Genomic DNA, 6,983 nt, shown 5'->3' on the forward strand with positions numbered 1-6,983 from the left:
CCAACTTGCTTCATATGTTTTTATTATGAGCTCGGAATTTATTATGAGCGCGATTTTGCTACCTTATAAGGTCTTTGGTGCCTTCTTGTCCCAGCAGTATGGACCTCGGGGCAGACTCTTACCCTGTTGCCACTTCTGTCTTCAACTCCAGAGGGATGAGGGGCCATCAGAGTAGGCCATGAGTGTAGTCCTCGGTCTGGTGGTCCCAAGTGAGAAGAAATCCTGCCCAGTGAGACTGCTGTGAATCTCCATAAGTGGGAGCATAAAGGTCTGGCAGCCCACATCTGTGCCCTCTGCCCTAGAAGTTTTTTGGAGATGTGGCACCTTGATCGTGAACCTTCTGGATTGGCCACCCTCCCAGCACTTTCTCCCTGTAATAGGGTTCCTGGCCCTTCCCTCCATCCTGGCCACATGGATGGCTCTGAGTCCTTCAGTGGTATCTAGAAGTGGGCACAAGCTCCAGATGTGGTCTGGACAGCCCCAAACTGTGACAAACATTTTCCTCAGTTCAGGAATTCTGTTTTTGTTTGTGTCACCTCAAATCACATCATCTCTTTTTATCAGTCATGTCACATGTTAGTTCCTACTGAGTTTGTGGGCACCAAGACCTGCAGGTTGTTTTTTCATTAACTCTTCTCAAAAGAGGTCTACCCCTACCTAAACTGATAATCATAGACGTTGAAGGTTGAACATGGTCCTGAAGGTCATCTAATGCCACCCCCACATAAGCAGAAAGAGCCCATTTTGTCAAAGTCTACACATATCCAACTTACTTTTATACTTGACTCATAGCTCTAGTCCTCCAAAAATGGATCTTAATTTTGTTAAAAAACAAAACAAAACAAAACAAAAACACATTGATCATTCTTTCTAGTTTAATATCTTTGATAAATTTGATTAGGACAATATCTATATGTTCATATATGTTGGTATCACATATTGGTTATATATTCTGTTTACCAAGGTAATTCATGATCATTGTAGAAAATTTAGAAAATACAGAAAGCATAAAGAAAATAATTAAAAACCCTGGGGTATCTAAATATATGAAGGACACTTACAACTCAATAATAAAGACAAATAACCCAATTTAAAAATGGGCAAAGGATTTGAATAGACGTTCCTCCAAAGAAGATATCTTCAAAAGGTCAATATGCACATGAAAAGATGCTCAACATCATTAATCATTAAGGAAATGAAAATCAAAACTGCAACAAGATACTACTTCGCATCCACTAGGATGGCTATAATAAAAAAGATAAGTGTTGGCAAAGATGTGGAGAAATTGAAACTCTCATATATTGCTGGTTCGAATATGAAATAGTGCAGTCACTTTAGAAAACAATCTGGAAGTTTCTTGGAATGCTAAACACAGGGTTACCATATGACCCAGAAATTCTACTCCTAGATTTATACTCAAGAGAAATGATAACATATATTCACACGAAACCTTGTACATGGATGGCGATAGCATCATTATTCATAATAGTCAAAAAGTAGAAATACTTCAATGTCTATCAGCTGATGAATGAGTAAATAAAATGTAGAATAGCTAGACAATAGAATGTTATTTGGCAATTAAAAAATGAAATATTGATACATGCTACAACATAGATGAACCTTGAAAACATTATGCTAAGTGGAAGAAGCCGTACACAAAAGGCCACATATGGTATAGTCCATTTCTATGAAATGTCCAGAATAGACAAATCTATGGAGACAGAAAGCAGATTAGTGGTTTGAAAGGAAATTGGGAGTGACTGCTGATGAGTATGGGGTTTGTTTCCGGGCTGATGAGAATGTTCTAAAATTGATTGTGGTGATGGTTGCACAATTCTATGAATAAAATATACTTAAAATAATTGAATTGTACACTTTGACTAGGTGAATTTAAAGAATAGTATGTGAATTCAATCTCAATAAAGCTGGGGGACACTGCCTGTCATGGTCTTTGTGTATTCATTTGTGAATATACAAATGAAAGAATGAGTAAGCATTTGAATAAAAGAATTGTGGGTAGAGCAAAGCCTAGAAGCAGAGGGATGCAAGACAGGTCTAGAAAATGCAAACTTGCCCAGTTTAGCTGAAGTATAAAGTTTGGCTAAAGACAAAATTCAATGAGGATTCATGAAAGGTAAGTCCCCCAAAGGGCTGCTGGAACGAGGTGATGGGGACTTCAATTAGCTACAGACAAATGGTTTTTGAGCAGAGGAATGGCATGGTCCAAGCTGTGCTTGAGAAAGATGAAGGAGAGGGCCATATGGGGGATGGATTAGAAGGAGTCAGCCTGGAGGCTGGGAGACCAGTTTAGAGGCTTTTTAGGCAAGAGATGGTGGGGGCTGAACTAAGCCAGTAGCAGCGGGACCAGAGAACGAATGGGGGCCAGAAACACTCAGCCAACATCCAAATATTATAAAAACTGTAAAAACAAGTAGATCTAGTGATAAATAGTTCACCTATTCAGCAGAACTCTTACTATTAGAGGAAGTACTGGCCAATAAAATATAAGTGGTTTGTGGTTGGAAGCTGTAACCACACTTATTAGAAAGGTAATTGAAAGGAAAACCCCAATTGGGGGTAATAAGAAAACAGGAAACCACAAGACTATAACTCTATTATGTGGATTGGAGTTCATCCACATGATGGATGAACCCTGGACCACAGTCATCCTCCCCTGGTCCTACCTAAGACGGACAACAACACCTCTGGCACCAGGCTTCAGGCAGACAGTCCTCTCGGACTCAAGCCATTTGGTTAGCCACGTAGAGTTTTTTAAGGACTCAGTTTCTCATTCCAGCTCTGCACTAACTCTGGGAGAATTAGCACTAGTGGAAGAAGTAAGATGAAGACTTGTTCTAATTTAGAGACTTATACAGTTTAGTGGTTGAGAATATTGATACTGGGGCTGGGCTGTGCGTGGCTGAACCTAGCGCTGTCATTTATTAGCTGATGACCTTGAACAAGTTATTGAACATCTCTGTGCCTTAGTTTTCTCATCTATAAACTGGGATTAGTGAAAATACTTATTGAGTAGTTATGAAGATTAGATTGTTGGTAAATTTAAAATGCTTTAAAAACCACCTACCATATAGTAAGCCCGATATAAAAGTTTGCTACTATTATTATTATTAGTTATTATTATTGTAATAAGTAATGGTTAAAGCTAGACAACAATGGAATAAGCTATTCTGAAGTAGAGTATTCCCTATCATCATAGGTGTATAAGCAAAACCAAGGTGGTTGTACATTTCAGCCTTTGATCTTGAGTTTTTCAGTACTGGTGAAACATCCAACTATTCAGTATTATTCATTTTATTTAATTCTACAAACATTTACTGAGCAGCTATTCTGTGCCAGATACTGTGCTAGGCCCTGGAAATATTGGGATGAATCAGATGGTCCCACCTCTCAAGGACCTGATAATCTAGTAAGGAGAACAGGTAGGTATCGCCTCCGGTGTGGGAAATACTACAGCACCAGCACATATGAGGTTCACGGCAGCTAGAGAAGGGAGTCTGGGTAGGCTTCCTGAAAGAAGCAGTAAGAAGAAAGGTCCCTTGGGCACAGTAGGGAAGGTCCATGAGTGACATAGGATTTTGGCTTCTAGTGTTGATAGTCATTTTTCCTAGGACTTGTCCTTAGTTGAATCATTTGGACCTTCCCACTGCTTATTGCTTTTGGAAAGAAAATTCTTATGAGTCTTTAAGATGTTTTCTAAATCCCTTTGCACACATATTTTATTGATCAAATTTCCAATATGATGTTTTTGCCTCAATCCCTTTATCTTTTGGTTCAAGGAGGTTGAAATCTAAATTTCTCTGGGAGCGTTTGCCTGGTCAGTCACAGCAAAAAGAGACTGTATTTCCTGGATTACTAAATCAATAGAGCGTAAGTCAACAGGATCAGGCTAATTTCTGTTGCTGCGTCCTTGTCCCAGACAGTTCCCCCCTTGGTGTGCTCCTTCCCACCAGATGTTCTCTTATTGTGAATTTATGCCAACGATGTTCAAAGTGACCACATTAAGGGTTAAAGCCCCAGGAAATCAGGGGGAAAACAAAAATGAAAAAGAAAGCCACACACAATTACTATTTACTTGATAAGAAAGACAAATATATTCACATCCTGTCATCTGAGCATGAATAACGCCACTAATGCTCTTAAGAGGCCCTGTCAGGAAACACTGCCAAGTTTCTCATTCCCCTTCCTGGCTTTCATTCTTACCTGCCTGCTCTTTTTCAGGATCAGGTTAGGGCTTTCCATTCTTTCTGTGCTTTGTTAATTACCCCTCTTTCAGTCGAGATCATAGTTGGTCTGGGAGATGAGAGAGGTACAAAGCAGGAAGATAGATGCGGTCACAGGTTTTCCCCGAGACTGAATGGGGAGAGGCAAGAACACATTCACTGGTCTGTTCTCCTTGTCTGTTTTTCCTTTTGTGCCCCCACCGAGGTGACTCATGCTGCTGTGCTCTGGGCAAGCCCTACAGCTTCTGTCACTATGTGGGATGTACAGATCAGGGCATGCACTCTTCTTCCTTTCTCTAAAGGAGGAGTCTCCTTTTAGCTTGGATGAGGCGTCAGCTAACAATTCAGATCCAGTTACACGAAACTTACTAACAAAGGTCAGGAAGCCAAAGGAGAGGGAGTTACCCATCAAAAGAAAACCAACAGGTTGTCAAGAGTTACAAAACACCAGGGCTTGTACAGCATCTGAGCTGTGGTCCATGCCCTTCAGTATTCAAGCTTGGAATGCTTTGTTGGAGAGGAGGTTCTAGGCACTAATTATTCTCAAAGAGTTACCCTGGGGGAGAACTGTTACCTTCTTCTCTAGAAATACTGCACAGTCTCAGAGACCCTTAGAGTTGTGTAGTCTAGAGGGGTCATTTAAAGTTCTGGCTCTCAAAGCTTGCTGCCCATCAGAATTCTCTGAGGGTGGGGGTGTGGGGGTAGGGAGTGTGCTTTACAAAATTCCAATGACCAGATCCTACCCCTGACCAATGACAACAATCTCTGGGGGTGAAGCCTCAGCATCAGTCTTATTTAAACTCCCCAGATGCTTTTAATGTGCTTGCCAAGCTTGAGAACCTGTGAGCATGACCCTTACTATTCTAAGTGTGGTTAGTAGAGCTGCAGTTCCACCAGGGAGCATGTTAGCAATGCACACTCTCCGGTCCCACCATAGACCTACTGAATCAGAATCTGCATTTTAACAAGATCGCCAGGTGACTCATATGTGCATTAAAGTTTGAGAAGCAGTTACTTTTCTTGAAGCACTGGGCAATCTGGCAACATGTGTCCAAATTCTGTCTTGAGCTACCTATGGAAGCTGTGTAGTAGCTGTCCTCTTTAAGAGGTGCCCTCACACTCCAGTTTGCCCAAGTCCCATACCTGGAGAGGTTCATTAACTTCCACTATTTGCCTAGGTCCAGTCAGAATTTGAGTTGTTTTTAAATTTATTATAAAATTTACCATTCTTTCTTACCATTCACAGTGTTGTGCAACTATTACCGCTGTCTGGTTCTAGAATATTTTCATTACCCTCAAAGGAAACCCCATACTTATTAAGCTGTCATTCCCCAGTCCCCAATTCCTTCGGCACCTGGCAACTACTAATCTGCTTTCTGTTAGTATGAGTTTGCTTATTCTGAATGTTTCATATAAAAGAAATGCATAATGTTTTCAAGGTTCGTCCATGTTGTAGCGAGATTCAGTACTTCCTTCCTTGTATGGCTGAATGATATTCCTTTGTGCGAATATATCACATTTTGTTTACCCATTCATCATTTCATGGATATTTGGGTAGTTTCAAGCTTTTGGTTATTGTGAATAGTGCTGCTATAAACATTTGTGTGTAAGTTTTTGTTCAAACACCTGTTTTCAATTCCAGGAGTGGAATTGCTGACTTATATGGTAATTCTATGTTTAACTTTTTGAAGAACAGCCAAACTGTTTCCTACAGCAGCATCATTTAATATTCCCATCAGCAATGCATAAGGGTTCCGATTTCTCCACATTTGTCAACACTATTTTTTTTAATTCTAGTCATCTTATTGGGTGTGAAGTGGCATTTAATTGAGCTTTTGATTTGCATTTCCCTCATGAGTAATGATATTTTTTCATGTACTCATTGGCCATTTGTATATCTTTTTTAGAAAAATGTCTATTTAAGTCCTTCGCTCATTTAAAAACTGGATTAATTGCCTTTTTTGTTATTGGGTTGTAAGAATTCTTTAAATTTTCTGGATACCAGACTTTTCAGATATGATTTGCAAATATTACCTCTCATTCTGAGTTGTCTTTTCACTTTCTGGATGGTGTTCTTTGATGCAAAAAATTTCAGTTTATCTAATTTTTAATTTTTTTTGCTTGTAGTTTTGATGTTATATGGAATTTGAAATTTTAATCACCTGGACAAGATCAATGGGTCGGGAGAAAGAGGGATCTGATGGGATAGGGAATAGTAACAGCTTGAAGTCTCTCCCTCCAGTTCAATCAGAAGATATGAGCATTTATCCACTTTATATAAGGTTCTACAACTTAAATATATGTATAATCAATAGATTAAAACCACTAGGTTGTGCTTCTCAAACCTTAACCATTGAGTATTAATGGGAAACCTCGATGTGCCAGATTGTTCCAAAAACTAGTCCTAAATGGTATATGATTAGAAGTTAATGTTTTCTGATTTCAATTTTACTTGTAATAAAAAAACCACATATTTTTAGAAAAGCATGCAATGTTTCTTTTGCTCCATTTGCCACACTTTTGGGAGTCAGGATTTGGTGCCAATCCAAAACTATTGTCTACCAGGGGCAGCTCACTCATACTGAAGGAATACTCCATGGAAAAAATAGCCAAGCCCATGCAGACCAGCCTTGGTTCCTACCAGGTGTTGCATTTGCCTGCGACTACGAGTTTGAAATCAGGTGTTCTCATTTCAAATCTAAGGCTCTGTCCGCTAGGCCATGCCTCCAAAGTCAAGTCAGA

This window comes from Pteropus medius, unplaced genomic scaffold (assembly GCF_902729225.1).
Source record: "Pteropus medius unplaced genomic scaffold, Ma_sr-lr_union100, whole genome shotgun sequence".
Classification (NCBI taxonomy): Eukaryota; Metazoa; Chordata; class Mammalia; order Chiroptera; family Pteropodidae; genus Pteropus; species Pteropus medius.